This window comes from Micropterus dolomieu, unplaced genomic scaffold (genome assembly GCF_021292245.1).
Source record: "Micropterus dolomieu isolate WLL.071019.BEF.003 ecotype Adirondacks unplaced genomic scaffold, ASM2129224v1 contig_8041, whole genome shotgun sequence".
In the NCBI taxonomy this organism is placed as follows: domain Eukaryota; kingdom Metazoa; phylum Chordata; class Actinopteri; order Centrarchiformes; family Centrarchidae; genus Micropterus; species Micropterus dolomieu.
Window position 1 is genome coordinate 1 of NW_025737027.1, and position 831 is coordinate 831.

Below are 831 nucleotides of genomic sequence, written 5' to 3' on the forward strand. Positions count from 1 at the left end.
TCGTAAAACCACCTTTATGAATTTGGCTCCACATCAAGTGTCTCTCTCTGTGTGTTGACTAACTATTGGTAAGAATTTCCCCTTGCTGCATAAAATGATTTTGCACCAACTCTGCTGCTTTAAATTGCTTCCAAAAGAAAAAAAAGAGTTAAACTTGTTGTTCTGCCGACAATCACTGTTCTAAAGTGTGTCAGGAGTGGGATTTGAACCCACGCCTCCATTTGGAGACCAGAATTCCCTTTGATCAGGAAGGAGTTGATCCTTGAGTCTGGCGCCTTAGACCACTCGGCCATCCTGACAACTACAGAAGTGTCAAAAAGAATACGTAACACTAATTTGACCCATTTTATCGTAAAACCACCTTTATGAATTTGGCTCCACATCAAGTGTCTCTCTCTCTGTGTGTTTACTAACTATTGGTAAGAATTTCCCCTTGCTGCATAAAATGATTTTGCACCAGTGTTGGCGGATTCAAAATACTCTGTATACAAACTCTGCTGCTTTAAATTGCGTCCAAAAGAAAAAAAAGAGTTAAACTTGTTGTTCTGCCGACAATCACAGTTCAAAAGTGTGTCAGGAGTGGGATTTGAACCCACGCCTCCATTTGGAGACCATCCTGACAAATACGGAGGAGACAAAAAGAATACGTAACACTAATTTGACCCATTTTGTCGTAAAACCACCTTTATGAATTTGGCTCCACATCAAGTGTCTCTCTCTGTGTGTTTACTAACTATTGGTAAGAATTTCCCCTTGCTGCATAAAATGATTTTGCACCAACTCTGCTGCTTTAAATTGCTTCCAAAAGAAAAAAAAGAGTTAAACTTGTTG

General features: G+C 39.5%; 1 non-coding gene across 1 annotated transcript; it reads right to left on the reverse strand.

Moving 5' to 3' along the window:
• Positions 1-188: 188 nt before the first annotated feature.
• trnal-caa lies at positions 189-299 on the reverse strand. Its single transcript has 2 exons — positions 262-299; positions 189-234 (listed from the first exon to the last, which is right to left on the reverse strand). It is a non-coding gene; the product is annotated as a tRNA-Leu (tRNA).
• Positions 300-831: the final 532 nt, after the last annotated feature.